General features: G+C 39.4%; 1 long non-coding RNA gene across 1 annotated transcript in view; it reads right to left on the bottom strand.

Annotated features, from left to right (window-relative positions):
• The window catches only part of LOC135186231 (uncharacterized), a 240,152-nt gene that overhangs the window by 174,475 nt on the left and 43,256 nt on the right, over positions 1–22,421 (bottom strand). Inside the window, exon 2 of the long non-coding RNA XR_010306775.1 lies at positions 16,585–16,637. This is a non-coding gene — a long non-coding RNA (uncharacterized LOC135186231). The remainder of the gene's footprint in view (positions 1–16,584; positions 16,638–22,421) is intronic.

The following is a 22,421-nucleotide window of genomic DNA, read 5'->3' as shown; positions in this document are numbered from 1 at the left end:
TCTTATTTGAAAGATCTAGTCTTCTTGTACATACCAATTTCATGCAACGAAGAAAGAATTTCACAGAACCACAGAACTTTGGAAGTTGGAAGGGACCTCCAGAGATCGAGTCGAACCTCCCTGCCAAGGCAGGATCATCTAGAGTAGTTCACTCAGGAATGCATTTAATATAGCTCTGTTCACTCCTTGGGTCTATTTGATATCAGAGATACATGGTGATGAGAACAGACCTGTTATGAAGTTGACATTATCCTTAACAATGGTATAACACCTTTTGGCCCTATGTAGACTCCTATTCCTGTAAACAGTGCTCTGGATAGGTGCTGTACTAGGATAACAAAAGCAATGAGACTAACAAAAGACACATATATAGGCATTCTGTCCCTGGCAAAGAATGTACTGCTAATTATCCCTCTGCTCCATAAGCCAAATAAACTAAATTACAACATATGAGGTGTAGGAATTTCAACATTGTTTTTAATGTCATTCAAAAATACTATTCTTCATGTTTCCACTTCATTTCCTTCACTAAGAAGCAAGCAAATGTATTTTCCTCTGTCAAAATAGATCTATGCATCTTCTCTTTCAAGACTGTTCTGGCAGAATCATCCATTAAGTCTTTATACATAGCCTACAGACTTGAAACAAAACCCCACTAATACTGGAACAGCTGGAAGAATTATTACAACAGTCTGTTACTAAATGAAAAGTAAAAAGACTGAAAAGGTCTATTCAATAGCAAATAAGACATCCCACATAGCATAAACCTGAGGAGCCTAGTGACCCTGCTAAGCCAGCATCCAGTGGGATGTAAATTAAGGACATACCTTGCTAAGAACAAGCATTACTAGAAGCTGACTGACTTTCCTCAGGAGGAATGCTTAGTGAAGACATGCAACAAAGTCTAAGAAGCATCTAAAGTGAGAGTGATGTCCTTGAGGAGCCAAGACATGAGCTGCCACAAAAAGCAGTGACTTAAGCAGAAAAACCTTTGCATCTAGACATGATCAGGTTGGCACAGTGTGTGACTCCTAAGATAACCTTTCTAGGGAAGGAAATCACATAGTGCTTTGCACTGCTAGCTAATTCCATTCCTGTCTGACAATATTGTCACTGAAATCTGCCACATTGGGCCTAACAGGTTTCTGATAACACACAAATTGTTATAAGGCTTGTGGTGTAAATTCAAAGCTAAATGTAAATACTGCCTTTCTGCCTTGAAACAGAAATTAGTAGATTGGTCAGGGCTGGATTCTTCCCCTGCATGGGCTGTGTAAATTGGAAATTCAAATTTCAGAACTGAGAACCAAAACTGTCCCTCAGTAGTGGCAAGTACAAAGTCTATTTCAAGCTACATTTTTTATCACCCTGATCAGTATTCTAATATTGCCATTTAAACAGCATCAAATAACTCATTGTCTATACTTATGCATTTATCATTTTCAGTCTGGTCCACTACACCATTTGAAAGGCCATGGCCATGAACCACTTAACTTGCAAACAGCATTCCTTGAATTTATGTTCTAATACAAGCACAAGTAGGAAATTCTGTAACTGTTCCATAGTGTAAAATGTGCCTGAAGAGAAAGGCTGGTTCAAAAAGTCTACCTAAAGAAGTTTTAATATTAAAGAATCATTTAGAAGTGTGAGAGATGTCAATAAGCTAGCCCACATATTCTGGGGAGCAGAAGTAGAGTATGACATTATCTTCCTCCTAAAATGCATTATGTCTCTTATCCAGCCTCCCCTAACACACTATTACAGAAATGGCTTTCACAGCATGTTAAGAAGTCTCAATTTTTATCAGGGAACAATTCACCTTTTCTCTCCCAAGCCCCAAATACTGACACACTGTGACTTTCAAGCTACATAGTCTGCAAATGAAACCTGAACATTTTTGAACCAGAAGATTCAACACAAAACTTAAATGACTCCACCAAAACCACTTTGATAGAGCATAACAGATTATTATAGATAATAGGATAGACAGACATTATTATCATAAAATACACAGCACTCTTATAGAAATTTATATATTTACATGATATCACCTTAAGTACTGTGTCCAGTTCTGGGCTCCTCAATTCAAGAAAGATGTTGAGGTGCTGGAACATGTCCAGAGAAGGGCAACAAAGCTGGTGAGGGGCCTGGAACACAAACCCTATGAGGAGAGGCTGAGGGAGCTGGGGTTGTTTAGCCTGGAGAAGAGGAGGCTCAGGGGTGACCTCATTGCTATCTACAACTACCTGAAGGAAGGCTGTAGCCAGGTGGGGGGTGGCCTCTTCTCCCAGACAACCAGCAATAGAACAAGGGGACACAGTCTCAAGTTGTGCCAGGGGAAGCATAGACTGGATGTTAGGAGGAAGTTCTTCACAGACTGATTGGCATTGGAATGGGCTGCCCAGGGAGGTGATGGAGTCACCATCCCTGGAGGTGTTGAAGAAAAGACTGGATGAGGCACTTAGAGCCATGCTCTAGTAGATTGGATAGGGCTGGGTGCTAGGTTGGAGTGGATGATCTTGGAGGTCTCTTCCAACCTGGTTGATTCTATGATTAAGTGACTTTAATTCATGTTTCTGCTCTTAAGTGTGATGATGATGCTTTTATGGTTGTTTTGAATTTCTAAGTACCATGGGTGTGCTGCAGACTGCGCCTAAAATAGCATCTGGTTTGTAATTACTGTCTGAGGCCTACATTAAAATAACAACAACAACAACAATCAGACAACAAAACAAAAACCACAAAACCAAAACCAAACACACACACCCCAGAAGCCATTCCATGAAAAGATACTATTACTGGAAAGATCTTGCATGCATACTTTGTCCTCATACTGAACTATCGCTTAAGTCATTATCATCTAATCCTGCTCACATGTTGAATTTCACAGACTCCTAAATTGCAAAACCTACCAAAAATTGTTTCTGATTGACAAACTAACCACATTTACTGAACTGTTAAAGAAAAACATAATTCTGTGGAGATCAATGTTACAAGCAGAGTCTTTTATCTTTTCCCTCAATAAAAGGACATGCAATTGCCAAGTTGCTGATTGTGGGATAAAATCAGCTATTATTGATCCTTTGTAGGTAGGTGACATAAAGGGCAATTCAACCTATATGCAAGGCTGAGTTTTGTAAGTACCACACATACCTCATCTGCCATCCCAACTTCAGTCTGGCAGCAGTTTTGCCCAGACTTCCCAGTTTCTACCTTCACTAATATCAATCTTTATTGCAACTGGTCACACTCATCTCACACTCAGAAAACTTCTGAGTCCAGTTCTTCATTCCGATATGCTTACAGGACAGTAGAGTGGCAGCTAGAATTCACCTAATTTTTTTGCTGCCCAGAGCTGTTTTGACAAAGTCAAAGGACTGCCATGCATCTTAAGAGCCTAAAAAATATGTTTGATCTTTTCTTAATCTACTTGCACCTACTGACACAACTTCTACACCAGACAGCTCAAAACGAGTGTAACGCCAAGGATGCTCTGCAGGGAGTTAGTGAGGAACTCAGTGTTCCTTTCTGGGGAACTTGTGAAAAGAGCCACCAGACTAGGGGAGCTGAAGGAAGCATTTATTGCTCTCTAATGGGTCTCTAAAGCCTTCACACCACTCTCAGTGCCTTATATCTGCTGGGAAAGAAGTGAGCAATGTTTTTATATCCTTTTTTTCCCCCTTGTGATGCAGTGTCATAAATACAGATAGTCTCTGACACAGAGCTCTTTTGCTCCAGTGTAAAGAATTCTTCATCTTTTCACTGATGGGCAAAGGAAAGTATGTTGACAGAGAACTACTATCCAGCTTCCCTTAGTGTCATACTAAGTCAAATCTTCCTGAAATTAGACTGTGGCCAGAAACTTGCAAAAAAACGTCAGCCATGCAGACCTTTCATTCATTCACTTAAGATAACTCTAACTACTTTGTTTACTTGAAAAACAGAGCTTGGGAAGTCAGCTGGCCAACCTGTCTGCATATTCAGCTACCTAACATATGCTGTAGAGCTAAGGAATAAGAATAAAGGATAACATTGCTGAAGTCACTAGATTTCTGTTGTCTGTCAGCTGGCAAAACTGTTTTCTTGTCACAAAGCTACTTCAACAGAAACTAGAGACTACAAATCTCTCTTTGAAGCAATGTTTTTCTGGCCCATTTTACTTTGGGGCCAGGGAATAGTCTCACATATGAGTACCCCACTTTGGGTACAGTTTCAACGCTTTATTATAGCTCAAATATTAAAACCATGAAGAGAAAGGTATATGACAAGGAATGTTGAGTACCTCTGTTGATCAAAGAGCAGGTTATACTCACCCCATCCAGCTGACCAGCTGTTTTTCTTCCCCTTTCCCCATGGATTTGAATGGGGAGAAGGAGGTGCAAAAATTGCTTCCCCTCCCTCCGCCCTGCAGGCTTGAAGGGCAAACAGCAAAAGGCACCTTTCCACACCTGTACTGGCCCATGTGGAAGCCTGCACTGGAATCAGGCTGGTGGTTGGCTGGGTTTTCACACGCAGTTTAAAATGGTAAATGGACACTTTGTCTAGAAAAGCACAAATAGAGCAAGGGAGAAGGCAAGGGGGCCCCTGCCTTGACAGACCTACTGACATGACGTTTTGGACCGTCCCTGCTTTTGGACTGCTCCTACCTTTTGCACGGCTCTCTGTTTCACACAGTTGCCTTTGGAAGGTTCTCCCCACTTTTGCACCATTCTGTGCAAACTTGCAAGCTTGGCAAACCCTGGGATCCTTTTGAGATCTGCCAGCAGCACCGGGACCTGGCTACTCTCAGATCATACAGCAGCCAATCTCCTGGTTGCCATTCCAAACTGGGGAGACCCTAGCAGTTTGGCTCTCCCCAGTTACTGCAGAGGCAGCATCGTTTCCATGAATCCCTGTCTTCTGGCAGCCGTGTCTCAGGACATTTCTGTGTTTGGTGGCTTTTCCCTTCGCCTTGCGCTTCTGTCATGTGGATCCAGGCTACTGGATATTGCTTGCAGCGTCAGAAGGCAGCTGAGCCACAGAGAAATCCAGCAAGGGATGATCAGTGAATACCTATCTCATCTCAGAGTAAAGCTTCCTGTTCCCTTCATTCTCTGCTCAGCCTGATTGATAGTTGGGTAAAGCTGTGTTTATAGCTTAGTCTGTTCCATCTCCTGACTTCCTAAATCTCTAAATTTGTCCATGATATCCTTTGAAGAACTCCCAATTGAATTAGAACCTGTAAATAAACCTAGTTTTGCATATAGTTTGGGGGTCAGGGTTTCAATGAAATAATTCTCTTTTTAAAATTCCTGACTCAGCAATATTAATTCCCTGCCTCCACGACACCAGCAACACTCCTGAGATGCACAGATCACAGGGCTGGCAGGCATTTATCTTAAGGTAGGCATCCCCACTGGGAACTGCACCATCACGGTGGTAAGACTGGTGCCACTCCAACCCAGCTAACTAGGCTCTTGGTATATACGAGTTCAGAATTCTGTGACACATAGCCAGGACATCCCAAAAGGCTGAAGGAGAATGGAGCTCCTCCTTTAGTTTGGAATCTGTTACATACCATCTTTCCCTACTGCTCATGCACATACTTACTCGCCCAGGATCTTATCTCTAGTAACTCAGTGACTACCAGCCTGTTGTAACTTCTGACCACACACATACCAACTCTTCCCTCTTACAACTACATGCATCAAACATTCTCCAGCAATCTGCATAGGTACTTGAAAAACACATCTCTCAACTACAGAAACATGAGCAGAGATTAGGCACAGACTTACTTCTAAAAGCATCAGTTAACTAACACTTGCTTACTATGTATAGCCTGGCCCATGCTAAAAAGAACTGACAATTTCATTTACAGCTATGTCCTCGCTTAGTCAGAGATGAAAAAGCTTCAGGACTACTTCAGATTTCATATGAGCACTATTATTCACTGCTTATATTCTGGTAATTCTGAGAGGCATCACAAAAATGCCTGACCTTTCCAGAGCACTTGCTGAAGGAGTCATTCACCAAACATCTAGAAGGAAAGTGATGTTTGGATAACACAAATAGACATTGGTTACTTACGTGCATGTGGATAAAGGATCTAGACTACAATTTTAACTTTTATGTTATGGTCAAGAAAAACAATGTGTAGGTCTAATTCTCCTGTCCAATGTAATCTTCATTTATCCTTTTACAAATAATTTCTTCCTTCCTTTGCCTCCCTGGAGCTCCTTTTGTTACATAGAAAGTTTTCCCTGGGTATGCACTTTCTCCATTAGAAGAATATTCCTCCTACAGACACACACAATTTATTCAAAATCTGTCCCACTAATCATGTGTTCTCTAGCAAAATGTATTTCAAAGGATCAGTAAGTTTTCTTTCATCTTTTCAGCAAGGAGTGACGTTGCCTTTGTTCCTGCTTACTGCATTAGAAAAGGTCCTCCAGAATAACACCTTTATAGGATGAATTTAGCATGGCTCATTCATACAAATTCATATGAACGTGTTTGAAGCTGTAGGTCTTAAAAGTAACCAAGTAAATGATCAATGACAGATAATTTCCAAGAGGAACAGCTGCAAGTCTGTTTCTAGTATTTCCTATCACTGAAATTGGACATTAGATATAAGTATATTATTGAGCTCCAGATCCAAACCTACCCATAACAGTTCTTAGGTATTTATACTGTGTTCAGACCCAGTGCTGCCTAACAGGTTTAAGCTTCAACTGGAATCCAAAGAGATGGCTTTGCTTCTCTCAGGACAATTAAGTAGATGAGGTTTCAGTAATGGAATAAGAGCACAGACTTTTTATTCCTTCATTTATGATGCCAGTTTCTGCAAGTCTAAGTAACCAACCCATGCCTCAGTTTCACTCTCTATAAATCAGGCATAAATACTTTCACCTGTGAAATACGTCAAGCTGTGTAAATGCCTATGGCTAAAGTAGTTGAGTTTGGGTTTATTAATCTATCTTAATTCCTGAAACTAATTCAGGGAAAATGGAGGTAGATTTTTAATAACCCACCATTATGTGTTCCAAACTGTAAATAACTCACCATTACCATTTCAGAAAATATTTTTTAAAGGCACATTTGCAAATTATAATAAATATTATTTAAGAAATTATAAGCTTCAATATTTTTCACAAGCATAATCAGCCAAATGTCAGAGGACGGTAGTAATAGAAATCACCAAGATACTCAAACTCATAACAATAACCAAAATGTTTTCCTAATTTTTGTCATTTAATATTATTTCCTATATTAGCTCTTAAGATTTGAACAAAGTCCATCATATAATCAACCAGGTTGGAAGAGACCTCCAAGATCATTCACTCCAACCTAGCACCCAGCCCTAGCCAGTCAACTAGACCATGGCACTAAGTGCCTCATCCAGGCTTTTCTTGAACACCTCCAGGGATGGTGCCTCCACCACCTCCCTGGGCAGCCCATTCCAATGCCAATCACTCTCTCTGGCAAGAACTTCCTCCTAACATCCAGCCTATACCTACCCCGGCACAACTTGAGACTGTGTCCCCTTGTTCTATTGCTGGTTGCCTGGCAGAAGAGACCAACCCCACCTGGCTACAATGTCCCTTCAGGTAGTTGTAGACAGTAATAAGATCACCCCTGAGCCTCCTCTTCTCCAGGCTAAATAACCCCAGCTCCCTCATCTTCTCCTCATAGGGTTTGTGTTCCAGGCCCTTCACCAGCATTGTTGCCCTTCTCTGGACACGTTCCAGCACCTCAACATCTTTCTTGAATTGAGGGGCCCAGAACTGGACACAGTACTCAAGGTGTGGCCTGACCAGTGCTGAGTACAGGGGAAGAATAACCTCAGTGTACAGTCAATTAAATATGACTTCAGTAATTAATGTGAAAATAGTCAAGCCAAGTCACAGTTGAAATGAAATAGTGAAACATACCCAGGCTTGTGATTTTTCTGAAGCAACAATAATTTCTTCTGCTTCAAATCTTTTAACGTATCATTGCATAACTATGGCCCTCTTTTCAGCATTATGCAGTTATTTAGCATCAAGTGACAAATACAACATTTGACAGTTATAAAGAGTGTTATGTATGATCACTTTTGATATTTCATTAAAACATCCTTCTTGAAGTGAAGATGATACAACACTTCACAACAGGATGCTAACTGGAGGTGAGTCAAGCCAGCCTGGCACAAAGTGGACTTTGTAATAATAGCAGATATTAACTCTCTATAGCCAGTATTTAGGAAGAAAATCTGAACTTCTGATCTGAATCAGTTGGCCCTACTCTTTTAGAATGTCTTTGTAATTGTGAAATGAAGTGGCCCAGTAAGTGAAAGAAGAACCAAAAATCAGTATTAAATGAAAAGACTTTGCGCATAACCTGCCAAGCTACTGCACCGACACCACTGAAGGACCAATACTTAATATTGCTAATGATTCTTCTTACTAATTGTGTCCTCTTTTTAGAAGAGCCCTGATCTCCTTGAGGTTTTTGCATCAGAAGCTCCCAGGTGAGGAAGCAGAGAAATTGGTGTCTCAGAATTCCTTTTAAAGAAAATCAGGTTTGACCAATTCAGTTTGCTTCCATTTTTTGCAGGCGCAGAGATAAATCTAACTTCCAGTAAGGGCCTAGTATGAGTCCCTTTGCAACATGAGAATGTAGACCTTCAAGATTGCTCATCGCTTCTTAAAGCTTCATCCCATCTAAGTGCAACAAAAAGGCATGATTTTAAACAGCGCCTGTTTCTCAAGACATTTTATATCTGTCTATGGAATACATCAACAGTTGTTCAAGAGATCACAAACATAAAAGCTTTGAGCCTTGCTTACTTTTACAAGGATTTGCTTTACGGGACTCTATTTTCTTTGCAGTGTACTGTCTCCTCAGATGAAACTCAGAATGGTCTCCCTGCTTATCTTTTCTACATTACTGACAGTCTTTTTAACTTTGAACACTCTTGTCAGAGCAGCAACCGATGCTTTCCTGGAACTCCATGGATTCTTAAACCACATTTCTCAAAGGCTCTTGCCCACAATTTGAAATAAATGTCTGTATTTGAAGAAAGCAAACACCACCTAAATCACACCTGTGATTCTTCATAATAGGGAGAGCATTTTTACTTCAAATAATGAATCAGAAATCAAAGCAGCAAGAGAATTTGAAAGAAAGGGGGGGGGGGGGGGGGAGACAACAGCAAGAGAGACTGAAAGGAGAGGAGAATGTGATGGAAAATAGGAGACAAGACTAGAATTGAAGGCAACGACGTAGAAAAAAATCTGACAACTTTAATGGGTTGTCAAAGATCTCCAGAGGCTCCAAAAGAAAAGAAACAAAATCCCAGAGCCATACAAATATATAGAGACATTAAAATACAGCAAAGTATCTCAACTGTTATTTTCAGATCCCAAAATCAAACTACTCTGCCTAATAAGTTTTAAATGGTGTTAATAAAATGCTGTTTCAGTTTCACATCTGCAGCCTATATTGATTCCAAAGGTAAACCTGCATCAAGATCTCTCTCATCTGTTATCCATGGAAGATTTTCTTACATCCTCTGGTCTCTGATGCTAAGAAACAACGTCACACTTCCTGTCTTTTTTTGCCTCCAATCAAGTTAATTAATTACTCCATTTATCTGCACTGCATACAGTAAATGTGCCTGTAAGTAAGAGCGTGTGCATGTACCGCTTCTGCCCATGCTGGTGAGCAGGAGGAACAGGTTTCCTTACTATTATCCACTGTAATCAACGCATACACAACGCCAAAGAAGACCATTTCAAAAGAAGTGGAAAGTGAAAATTATTCATTGAGGACTCTGCCATGGTCCTTAAACCCTGACCAACATCAGGATAGTACGGCACCATCAAAGGAAATGTGGGATTGACAGTGACTTCTGGTATTTCATTACAGTCTCAGGCAGATCAGAAGGATCTTTACCCAAGAGAATATATATCTCTCTGATTTTATCTGCATCCGTTGCACAAAACAACCAAACCCATCTAGATTTAAATTAGCAGATTATGTTTGTAATTAATAAAAGCACAATGTATTTTCCACTACCTTTCCAGAGAAAGTTAGCTTTAAAAGCAGTATCAGACAAAGCTTAAGTGGCAATATAGGTACTAAATTACTTCAGCCATGCTAAAAATATGTCTGTATTATTCCTGTCTCTATGTGTATCTGTACTCACATACATTCTGTATCATAGTCAAAATGGGTAAAAAAAACATATTAGAGGAGCTCTTTTTCCCCAGCAATTGTCAACTGTGAAAAGTGCTAAAAATACAGCCACAAAAAGCAATCTGTTTCTGTGAGTTCTGTGTTTCCTTTCCTCCCCCTTCCCTACACTTTCTTTCAAAACTCAAGTCTTTTTATGGAAACTAGATTTTTCTTCTTAGGAGTTAATTTATTCCTAATGCTCCTTCCCTATCTTTGGTTGCAGTCCCTGTGTTACACGGTATTTTATTGCTGCACCTGTGAGTTGTATGGGCTAGCAGCAATAAAAACTGAAGATCCAGGTGGAGTTCTTTTTCCCAAGCTAACATGCAGATGTTACCACATCACTACATTTCTTGTACAAACTTTCTCTTACAGCTAACATTAACATGCCTCTTTCTTTTAATGAGTCAATTAATGGCAATCATACAAATTATCTCATCATTTTAGTACATCAACAAAAGGCATGGAAAACTAATGAAATTAGGAAGAAAATAAATTGCACCTCTTGGTTTTCTGTTTTCTACATTTTCCTCTGTTTCTGCCTTTCACAGCTGCTCCTTCAATGTTTAGTGCTGTACTAATAAACAGATCAATGTGGCACTAGCCAATAAAATAAGATAGATTTTGCATGTGAGATCTACTATTCTGATGTTTATACCAGCAAAACATTCTGATTTTTGCTTGTATTCAAGCTCTGTAAAAAAACTACAGAACATCAGCCCATGACAGACATTACTGATGCAATGGGTTTTGCATTGGTTTAACTTGGAGGATTTTCACAGTCAAGGACACCCTGACCTGTAGGTAAGCTATATAAAGATATCCAGACTATTAATACTACCAAATGAGTGCTAATTAACTGTTTCTTTCAATTTCACATAAGGTTTTACTTAGAAGAAAAAAAGTTATATCCTTATTTAGGATTATTTTAATCTATTTAACATCTCTAACCTAAATCTCATCATTTTACATTTAGATTACTGGTCAATGATCATTGCTCCTTGTGCCCTGCACATTCATGTTTTAACTGCTATTTAAATTCCTAATGCAAAACATCCTACCTGATTCAAATTTTACTTTAAGGGAGAGATTTCCACTGACTTCAATTTCTATTCATTTCAAACTAAGCCTAGGGGGCTCAAGGCAGTGTAAGAGTTATACTCAAAATGCTTACTGAAGTCTATGTGTGTGTTTATGAGACTGGACTTCCACCAGGGGAATTAAAATTGCTATTAGGAGAGGATTATGCACACTTGAATGTTTGCAATTTTAATTTCTGGTTTATACTTTCATTTATTCCTTTCCTTTTGGAAATATCCTGTATAATCTAAGGAGGAAATATCCTGTATAATCCTGTATAATCTAAGGAGGAAAACCCAGCGTTTCTATAGATATAGAATGGCATTGGGATCACTACAAATATCTAAATGGATTTTAATCTAAATGGATTATCTAATGTTATAGAGAGCACTGAGAATGCATCAGAAAGCAAACAGAATTTTTTCTATCAGGTTTTCTATCTGCAGAGATGAGTCTTTAGGAGGTGTATAGTTATTATTGTAGAATCATAGAATTAGTCAAAGTTGGAAGAGATCACAAGGATCATCTAATTCCAACCCTCCTGCCATGGGCAGGGACACCCTACCCTAGAGCAGGCTGTCCAGAGCCTCATCCAGCCTGGCCTTAAACACCTGCAGGGATGGGGCCTCAACCACCTCCCTGGGCAACCCATTCCAGGGCCCAGTCTGATTATGATTTTTGCAATTACCCATGTGACAAATAGTATGCAATTTCCCTCTTCTCTTTTGCCTGAAAGCTCCTAAAGCAGATTATACTTTATTTCTTTGATGAAACCAAAAGCTAAAACCTTAGCTCTGAATACTGCTGATTTAAGATAAGACTTTAGAGATAGAGATGTCAAAGATCAGAAATACCATGTGTAACAGACAAGGCATAAGAACAGAGCAAACAGATCACCTGAGGGTGTCAAGTAAAGACTATTTTTTAGTATATATTTGCAGTATTCCTAGAACATTAGAGCTTGTATCAAGGTTACTGATAGTAGGCTTTAGTTAAAAAACAAAGCCACTAAGAATGGTACACATTCAATCTATAGTATGTTGGCTTTTTTAATCACTGCTATTAGAAAACTTGAATCAAAAAAGACTACCAAAAATGTGCTTTAAGCCAACACTTTGGTCTCTTGCCAACTGTTTAACAAGTAGTCTGTGTTTAGTCTCGTGGCATGTACAGATTTACAACTGTGCTATCTGTGCAAATAAAAACAATGAGCAAGTTCTTCAGCTGCTTCAATGGAAGTATTGTAATCAAATGATATTCGGGTAAAGACAATACATGCCTAACTCTGCTTGTCACTGCACTTCTCTAGGGCTAGCACAAGAGAAGAAGAGAAGGTGAAGGCTGTTGTTTGTCTATTTTCCATAAAAACAAATTACAAAATTACAACTTCTTTACAGATGTGATAATTACTGGATGATTACTCTGGGCCAACAAATTATACTCTAAGTTGCTTGGGAATAGCATCCTCTATATTAGGTACCTGAAGTGTGTTATTTTTGGTCAAGGTCACACAGTAGTTTTGCTGTTCCTTGATTTATTAAAGATTAATTCAAACAATAGGAAATGCTCTGAAAAATATTCCTCTCTGATGCATCTAAACAATACCACATCGATACCAGCATGATTAGTCATCAATATACTGGACTCTTATTTCTCAAGGACAGGCTGAAGAAGGCCAAATGGGCCACTGTGAGGACAAACTTCAATTTGATAAAGCATTTAAATAAGTGCTTACATTTAAGCCTGTCATTAGAATCATAGAATCAACCAGGTTGGAAGAGACCTCCAAGATCATCCAGTCCAACCTAGCACCCAGCCCTAGCCAGTCAACTAGACCGTGGCACTAAGTGCCTCATCCAGTCTTTTAAGTGGAGTTTTACTCACACAAGCTTCAAACTCAAAACACTGAAGGAAACAAACAAAAAAAGGAATCTCCATTAAAGAATTTTAAAACAAAAAAAAGAAGAAAAATCACTTTTTTGAGAAGTTCCATCAAACTTTAAAACGACGCTGTTGATTACTGAATTCATCTGAGTCCTGCTATGAGCTCTAGAACCATTACAAGACAAGCAGTCACTCACAGTTAACCCTCTTCCAGAAGACACAAGATACAATTCTTCCCAATCACTTTAAGCTTACATGTCAGGAACTATGTTGGCACAAGTTTTAACTGTTGAAGAGCTGCTACTTTCCAACCACATCTTTGTCAAATATGGAGAAATACAATTAGCTAGCCCTACCATGTTGACAAAAACAAGGAATTCAGAACTCAAATTGCTGAAGACTTCTTTATACTGACTGCAGCTACAAAAGCTGTGCAGGTGACCGATATGGCCACAGATTTTAGGTACTGTTACCTGAAATCAACGCTTATGAGCAAGAATTGACAATGATATTTTGATATCTCCCCAAAACAGGTTGGTTGGTGTTTGGAGTGAAAAGCTTTAATCTCTGATTCATCTCTTCTGAAAAGTGCAGGTGTGCAGTGTTTTGCAAAAACAAATCATTATTGCCACCTGTAGATGCAGGAACTGAGCTATGGAGGCAAAATGAGTTGTCTGCAGTCATTTAGCAATTTCATTTGAAAGCCAAAGATACTGCAGGTTTCATCTTCTGAATATGCCACCCTGAGTATTGAAGAGAGCTTTTGCAGGTTCACTCACAGTAAGGTGGATTTGATTTCTACTTTTGGTAGGTTAGTGAAATAATCAACTACAAGTCACATGATCTGGATTAAAAAACATAAAGAATCTAACTGATCCTGCTCAGATTCAGTATTAATGTCAACCACTATCACAGCTGTGACACCCCTACTAAATTAACATGAAAACTGCACACAAAGTTAGAGTCTGTTGAATTGCCACTATAATAATGTAAGGAAATTATTTGGATTTTTAAAATCAAATAGGTATTATTGTAAAGGGTTAACCCTCCTGGGGGTGGTCTGAACCTGACCCCAGGTGTAGTGGTTAGCCACCATCACCCCTACACAGAACCAATACAATAACAGGATGTCTTCCCCTCTTCCCCCTCTGGAAAGAAAGGACTTAGATGTAGAGAGGAAAAGGAGTAGAAGACCCAAAGAATAGTCTTGCTTCCATTTGGAAGTTAAAGGGAAAAAAAAACAACTTTAAGAATAAATAAAAGGTATTTAAGGTAGGGGAGTTACAAAGAGCTATAGGGAAGGGAAAACAAAATACAAAACTATATATACAACCAGATTGATGGCAATGGATGGAGGCAGATTCAGGAAGGGGTCATGCAACATGTGGTATGATGGCTACGTGGCAAAACAGGAGCAGCAGGAACAAGGGTGCTGCTGGCAGGCAGGGAGGGCAAAGACAGAAAGAACCAGGCAGTTCCTCTGCTTTTATAGGGGGCTACAGAGGAAGTGGGAGTGGGCTAACCACTACTCCTGGGGTCAGGTTCAGAACCCCCCCAGGAGGGTTAACCCTTTACAATTATGCAAGGAAAATTTTAAAAGGTAATGATCACCTGATTGTAAAAATCTAGTTAAGTTCAGAAATCATGAGTGTAATATCTGCACTAAGGGAAATACTGCAAAAGGAAAAGCTGCTGACTATTAAAACTTCTTCAGTAGTAGGTCTTCCTTATACCAAATAATCTGTGTAATATGAAGGAGAAACATTTCTCTAAATAAAAAAAAGAACAGTTGCCATGGAGACATCATGAGTTGCCTCTGGGCTTGAGAAACACTATTAGCCTACAGGATGGCTTTCAAACACTTCAATTTGAACCTTTTGGAGTTTCATCAGTGTAGTGATCTGCTAAAATAATTGTTTGCTCTTCTGTATTTTTTCAGTCTGTGTATTACTGTGTGTTCAAAAGTAATGATTACAGAGGAATCATTCTGATATTTTAAATTGAATTTCTAGGAGAGAAACCTTCAGCTTTGACTTTTTAACACTAGATTGAAAAATGCAATCAGCTAGCACAGAAATCTAGTTTGTACTTCTCAAACCTTTCTGGTTTTGTAAGCCTGCAAATGAGTTTGTTTTTTTTTTTTTTAGATAGACTGTTAGTAGCCAAAAAGAAAAATCTGCCTGAAAATTTGCTGCTTGTTTATTTTTGGTTTGTAAGTCATAGACCTTGTTCAAAAAGATGCAACTAAGAGCAATGGACATACACAAGTTCTATAAAGGTGTCTGTAAATTCCATGTGCTAAAAGCTTTATTCTTTGGAATGGTTTGCAACTTTCACACACAACTTAGTAACTTGCTATTAAAAAAAAAAAAGAGAGAGTGATTGGACTAGATGATCTCAAGAGGTCCTTTCCAGCCTCAATGGCTCTATGGTCCTAAGATGCACAACGTAAAGAATATGGTTGGGATTTTTGACACTGTGTCACGTGCACCCAAATTCAGTACATACACAAGCACACAAACACATAAGAGGAAGTAAACAATTAAAAAGTAACTTTAAAACAGTGCTCACTATCAAGCCACATTGTCAGACTAACCTTGAAGTTAGGGATCTCACACCTGTCTGTGAACACATCTGCTCACCTACTAAAATCCACTGCACCTTTTAACACACAAACATACTTCTCCCATCTATAATCTTGTCCAATTCTTGTCCCTTACTGTGGCCCCTGTAACAAGGGTAAAAGTCTCGAATTTCAGAATCTGTCTGGAGATTCAGCTAAAGACCAGAGAATATTTCTGAGGGTGCACAAGAGGACTATTACCTTGCATGGCCTTCACACAGTAGAGTAACAGGATGAAGATGCTATAGAGATTAACAGTACCAGTTCTGGGATTGCTGAAGACAGTTACCTTCACTTGTATCATAAACAGAGCCTATGTCCTGAGCTTATCAGGACACTGTACATGGAAACCAGTGGATCAAGCTGACAGGCATCTCATTTGAAACTGAGTGAGTCAGGAGAGACAATTTCTAGTTTCTGAGGCTTTGGAAGAAATGACTGGGCTCCTCAAGATGGTTTTGGCTGTGCAGTGGCAACAACAAGTCATATCTGGTCACATTGCCTCACACTTCTGCCAGGACTCACTCATATCAGGAGAAAGGGATTTTGTAAGCAGAGGACATTTGATCTGCAGAGTAAAGATTAACAGGAGCAGCTTTGAAGAGCAAATGCTCCTGCTGAGGACCTGACACCTACACTTTTTGACAGTCATCCGAGTTCTGTTCTTCACAACGCATTTTAAACACATATGCATGCTTTAGATTCTGCACCTATACAATACCAGCATGTAAAAAGCAATAAATCACATTTCTGCCATAATGTGCTATAAAGTGTAGAATTATGTTCAGATATATTCCTACCTATTTTCAGTTGTCACAAACAGTGGAGATCATAAGCTGGTTCAGACGGAGACCTAAAATAAAAACAAAACAATCACCAATTAATTTAAAAAGTCTCTTCAATTAAGCTGCCTGTAGAAAAAAAACAGGTACAAAAGAAGTGTACAACTGACAAACCATTAATAGGAACTATTAACAGGAAAAGCAAAAGCAACACTGTACTGAATACAACTGAGAGACACAGATTATATGTATGAACAAAAGCCAAAGGCAAATGTAAACAGAAGGAATGCTCCTCTGTAGAAAGATCAATAGACTCAAGCATCCTGTACTTTTATTTTGTTAAGCACTATGTTCATGTAGAACACCTTATAAATAATTTGCTTTAGAAGAGCTTTTCTCATTTTTCAGAAAGTCTTTAGAAAAATGCACATTTTAAATGTGATTGAAAAATTCTATTCATTTAACTATGGTCATTACCTCTGTAGTTTCATTACAAGGATGCAAGCAAGTGGAGATAAGATCTTAGGTGAATTGCATACGACATTAAAATCACAAATGTTTGCACCCACATTTTGACCATGGAAAGGACATATTCTCCTACAAATATTCTTGGTAATAAAAAGTAAGGCATCAAAAGGGGCCACCACAAATAGTTTTCAATTGAGACATTTAAAGCTTTTTTCTAAACTTTCAGTGAAGAAAACAGTATTTCATCTTGGCTATTACTGCAAGTCAGCTCTCATTAGAAAAGAGTAATCAACAATGTTTGGAGAAGAGTCTATTTCCAGCAGATAAATACTCTGTTTCTGATTTAGTAGTAATCTCTTTATGATTACATAGACTGGAGCTGAATTCTGTAGCCTTAGGGATATCTAGGCATCCTTCCTTCATTAAGGGCTGCATGGAAGTAATTCTAATAACTTTTTAACGTGCATTTCTGTGCTGAGGTGCAGCTCTAATGATGCATTATTACTAGCAAGGTCTTTTGGAAAGCATGTGTGTCTCCAAACGGAAACCTCAAGAGATTAATCACTCAGGCTAAAAGCTGTTATGTGCTTTTAACACTTCAGATGAAATGAGCTATTCCTGACTGTTAGATCTAAAATCTTTGTATTTCTAATAATTTACACCTTCCTTTAATGGTCTGAACTTGTTTCTCAAAGGAAGTTAATTAGCTTCAATACATCTTTACGTATCATCTAATATAAATAAAAGAAACATATATTCATTGCTAAGTTTTCACTGTAATGGCAACTTCATTTCATTCCCCCTTTCTTTTCATTAAAACAAGCTGGTAGGTCATACTGGGACTAATGTTCTGATCTGAATATGCAGAGAACAGGTCTCCAGAAATAACTCTGATGAGGAGAAATACAGTACTGATGTTCTGCAGTAATACAGATGCACAGTTTACTCCTTGTCACAAAATTTCATTGCAGGATCTCAGCCTAAAATAAAAGAACTAAAAAATGGTGTGAACAAAGTACCAAACAATGCAGGAGGACTTTCATGAGTCTATAAAAGATCTGAAACACAAATTTCTTCTAAGCTGACTGCTCAGGAAATACCAGATGTAATTCCCTTGCATTATTTCTGAAACTGAACTAGAAGTTCTAATCACAGAATGTTAGGAGTTGGAAGGAATCTGGAAAGATCATCTAATCCAACACCCCTACCAGAGCAGGATCACCTAGAGTAGGTCACACAGGAACACATCCAGGCAGGTTTTGATCATGTCCAGAAAAGGAGACCCCACAACCCCCCGAAGCAACCTCTTCCAGTGTTCCATCATCCACACATATTACAGGTATCATTTACAATGTGTAGAGATGAATGAGAGTCTTCCAACACCACACTTCTTCCAGCATATGTCCAGTGGGTAGCAGCTAAGCATGGACAAAACCCCCTGAATTATATAACTGCTGTGCCTATCAAACAACAACAAAGCGCTTCTTTCGCACAGAAAGATCTATGGAATATCAACTTATCATAGGATTGCCCTGATCATGACAAAGCAGGTCTGCTGTGATTTTAATGTGCCGTAACTACTCAGAGGGAAACAAGCTGCATCAAGAATGGTGTGGTCAGCAGGAGCAGGGAGGTCATTCTGCCCCTGTACTCTGCACTGGTTAGACCACACCTTGAGTCCTGTGTTCAGTTCTGGGCCCCCCAGTTTAGGAGGGACATTGAGATGCTTGAGCGTGTCCAGAGTAGGGCAACAAGGCTGGGGAGAGGCCTTGAGCACAGCCCTACGAGGAGAGGCTGAGGGAGCTGGGATTGGTTAGCCTGGAGAAGAGGAGGCTCAGGGGTGACCTTATTGCTGTCTACAACTACCTGAGGGGTGGTTGTGGCCAGGAGGAGGTTGCTCTCTTCTCTCAGGTGGCCAGCACCAGAACAAGAGGACACAGCCTCAAGCTATGCCAGGGGAGATTTAGGCTGGAGGTGAGGAGAAAGTTCTTCACTGAGAGAGTCACTGGACACTGGAATGGGCTGCCCGGGGAGGTGGTGGAGTCGCCGTCCCTGGAGCTGTTCAAGGCAGGATTGGACGTGGCACTTGGTGCCATGGTCTAGCCTTGAGCTCTATGGTAAAGGGTTGGACTTGATGATCTGTGAGGTCTCTTCCAACCCTGATGATACTGTGAAGCTGGTAGCATACCGTAAGTATCTGTCTCATGGCAGTAATGTGATCAGCCTCCATCTCTTTTGAAAACTGTGGTTCGATATTCTTTATAAAATGCTGTACTCTTAGCAGGAAATGCTAATGGAACAAATGAAAGTTAAAGCCTCAAAATACACTTGTACCCAAAAAATTATCTCTGTGTGAGCCACAAAACATTGCAAGTAAAAATTTGGTGGGAAAATAACAGGTGAGAAACAAACCCTGGTGTATTTTGAAACAAGGATGTAAGATGAGTCATTGTGAATCATGAGTCCAACGTTATCTTCAGCTCTTTCACATTCACCAGGTTGTGCATCTGCTTATCAGAAACCTGAAAACGGCAGCTGAAGGCACAAATGATGTACTAACACTTCTTTGGTTTCATTTTTTTCCCACATTTTCAGATAAAATGAAACCTGAGGGGGAAAAAAGGAGACCATAACAAGCTATGGTTTTAAGTGTGTCTTTAGAATAAGAAATAAAATTTTGTTCTCTCATAATGGATACCATTTGCTTAACTGCTACCAACAGAAGGTTTAAAACAGAGAAATCTCCCAGACTAGGGCAGCAGCTATGCCCTATTTGGCTAGCAATGACCAACAGAAAAATACAGACAAAAAATTCACTATACTGAATCTTTAAAATAAGATTATTAATTGGATGCCAATGTAAGAAATAGCTAAAATTATAAAATGTTATTATATAGCCTGCTCTCTTACCAACAGGCCTGATCTGAAATCATGCAAAGCTGATGCTAGACTTCACCACAGTTAATCTAAAAGGTGAGGTGTCTTGCTCAAGAAAATGCTCCATAACATCACAGGATGACAGGGGTTAGAAATAATCGAGTCCAACCTCCTGTCAGAGCAGGACCACACAATCTAGCTCAGGTCACACAGGAACACATCCAGACAGGCCTTGAAAGTCTCCAGAGAAGGAGACTCCACAGCCTCTCTGAAGAGCCTATTCCAGTGTTCTGTGATCCCTACAGTAAAGAACTTTCCCTTTGTGTTGAGGTGGAACCTCTTGTGCTGCAACTTACATCCATTGCTCTTTATCCTTTTACAGGGAGCAAGTGAGCAGAACATGTACCCTCCTTCCTGGCCCCCAGCCCTCAGATATCTATAAACATTTATTAGATCCCCTCTCAGTCTTCTCTTCTCCAGACTAAAAAGTCCCAGGACCCTCAGCCTCTCCTCATCAGGCAGTGCTCCAGTCCCCTAATCATCCTTGTAGCCCTCAGCTGGACCCTCTCCAGCAGATCCCTGTCCCTCTTCAACATGTAGATGGGGAGCTCTGTAAATTACTTATCCACCAGTAGCCTCCTCAAAAATTATTCCTTCATATTTATGCCAAAGTCAAGTTTCCTGGTGATGCCTGACAATGCTCCCTGAAAGAAAAACCATACAAATTAGCATCTTTTGTGGGAATTTATCACATCCGTGAAAAAAATCCTGTTTCAAAAGCTTTAATCCTTCTCCCTTGAATGACAGTCATACTTCCAAGCTATCATCTAGAAAACAGCTTCTGCTATTCATACTTCTTCTTTTTAGGTTATTATAATAGACTGACAGCTGAGCAGGGCTTGCGTATCTCTCTTCTGAATGGTTCTTCACATACATCGTACTATCTCTTCATGCAACAGTGTATTTGTAACAGATTCAGCTGACTCCAGGTTCCAACTCCATCCCATAGTATTTTCCGTAGAAAACATACACTGTAACATAGATAGTGACCTCCACAAGAACCCATCAGTGTTTGTCAGAGACTCCAATGTTTTGGTATGCACAAATTACATACTTTGTGAAAGCTAAGGAGGTGTTCAATGAATAAAATCTACAGAAAAGTTAGGAAATGACTGTGACTCTACACTTGAAATATTGATAGGTTCTCTAAAACAACTGTGGCCATCTCCAGCCTCCCATATCTTTTTCAAAATTTCTGTTTTTTTCTGGCTTGTGTCTTTGTCTTGAGACATATATAGCTTCATTTTTGTAGTACAGAGTAGGTAAGATTAACCTGTTGTCCTCACATTAGATAGTTTCTGGAGTGGGGAAGAAAAGCAAAGGGTTTCAACCACCATTGTCATATCTGAACAGACAACCCTGTTTCTTCACCTGTTCCCTAGCCACAGGAAGCAATAATCAAACCATGGATGTCTGCACAGGGAAGTTCTCCTCATCCCTTTCCAGCATTCTTCCTTCAATCATATTTCAAACAACAAAGTTAATGACACCGTTAAACTACGCATCGCCTCTTTCTCTTTTGAAAGCAGGCAATGATAAAATGGACAGCAAACAACACTACCTGTGTCCCAAGTACAGACAATCTGAGTGTAACTAGAGAAAACCAAAAACAAACAAAAAACCAATCCCCCCCAAAACCAATAATGCAATGCAAACCTAAAAAACTTCCCAGGCACCACCTTCTGTTATGATTTGTTTAGTTCAAACTCACATTTACTAAACACACGGATCTCTCCCCAAAATGGATGTACTCAATTTTTAACTGAAGTAATCCATTTTTCCTGAATCCAAAATTATTTTTTTTTAATCTAAAACATGTAACAGCTTCAAACACTTTATTCATTTGTTGGTTATTGTTTTGTTTTTATCCCAAAGAACATGAACAAAGTATTACAAACTATCAAATGGCCTAAAGGAACCAGTTAAGGGATGCATAAGAAACACATAACTTCCCTCACAAATGTTGCAAAATCTATTTGTATCTACAGCTCTTTCACACAGCAAAATTATTCCCCACAGTGATTTTTTTTCTCCCCACCAGGAGGTATCAGTTGCATTTTAAGTGCCTCATGTAATGCATCTTCCATAATTTTCCTTAAGAAGTGGCTTCACAGTCTAACAGCTGAAGATTCAGAAAATAGATTCAAGTTCAGAATGCTCTTTACTTGGTGCTTGTTCATAAAACCCAGGAATTATCCATTTTCTGAAGTTTAATCCTCAATGAACTTACTTGGCCTGAGTCCTGTCAGAGCTGAAAGAAACCTTAAAAAGACGACAGGATATGACAGGCAACATATCTGTTTTCACACAGAAATACTATATGAATTATTAATCTGACCCAGAAAAGATAATAATCAAAGACTAGCAGGGGCCCCTTGAGCACTGTTAGTGCATAATTCTGCCCTCTGAATTCTGAAAGCCTAGGAGCAGAGCAATAAAGAAAAGTGTAC

This window comes from Pogoniulus pusillus, chromosome 24 (assembly GCF_015220805.1).
Source record: "Pogoniulus pusillus isolate bPogPus1 chromosome 24, bPogPus1.pri, whole genome shotgun sequence".
NCBI classification, from domain to species: Eukaryota; Metazoa; Chordata; class Aves; order Piciformes; family Lybiidae; genus Pogoniulus; species Pogoniulus pusillus.
This window is presented reverse-complemented; position numbering and strand designations above follow the sequence as displayed.